Genomic DNA, 431 nt, shown 5'->3' on the forward strand with positions numbered 1-431 from the left:
ACAAAGAATAAAAATAGGTCTTCGAAGAGGATTTGAGCATAGAAATAGAAGGAGAAGATCTAATATAAAGAGGAAGACTATTCCAGAGCTCATATGAGCAGCCACCGAGAAAGCCCAGTCGTCTTTAGCTTTAAAGCGTGAGGAACTGAGAGTAGTAATACACTAGATGCAGAAGATATGAAGCACAGCAGCAATCCACAAAGCAGGAGAGTCAGAGAGAGTCATACGCAGTGAAACATTCAGTTCTCTTCATTGTCCTTTTCCTCTCGAGCACATCGTTTTAATAGCTTGAATAGCTCTGTATTTAGGGGGAAATGCCAGACTGGAATGACTTTGGGTCTCCAGTGTAAGGATGCATTTGTCCACTACAGGGCGCTATAGCCGTATTATAGCAATGTTTCCTCACTGGAGGTAGTCATGTCAGGGTTAGG

General features: G+C 42.7%; 1 protein-coding gene across 1 annotated transcript in view; it reads right to left on the reverse strand.

Moving 5' to 3' along the window:
• LOC107569876 (matrix Gla protein-like) overlaps nucleotides 1–431 on the reverse strand; it is a 5,889-nt gene that overhangs the window by 4,413 nt on the left and 1,045 nt on the right. The gene's annotated exons all lie outside the window — the stretch shown is intronic.

Source organism: Sinocyclocheilus grahami, unplaced genomic scaffold, assembly GCF_001515645.1.
Source record: "Sinocyclocheilus grahami isolate Dianchi unplaced genomic scaffold, SAMN03320097.WGS_v1.1 scaffold1390.1, whole genome shotgun sequence".
In the NCBI taxonomy this organism is placed as follows: domain Eukaryota; kingdom Metazoa; phylum Chordata; class Actinopteri; order Cypriniformes; family Cyprinidae; genus Sinocyclocheilus; species Sinocyclocheilus grahami.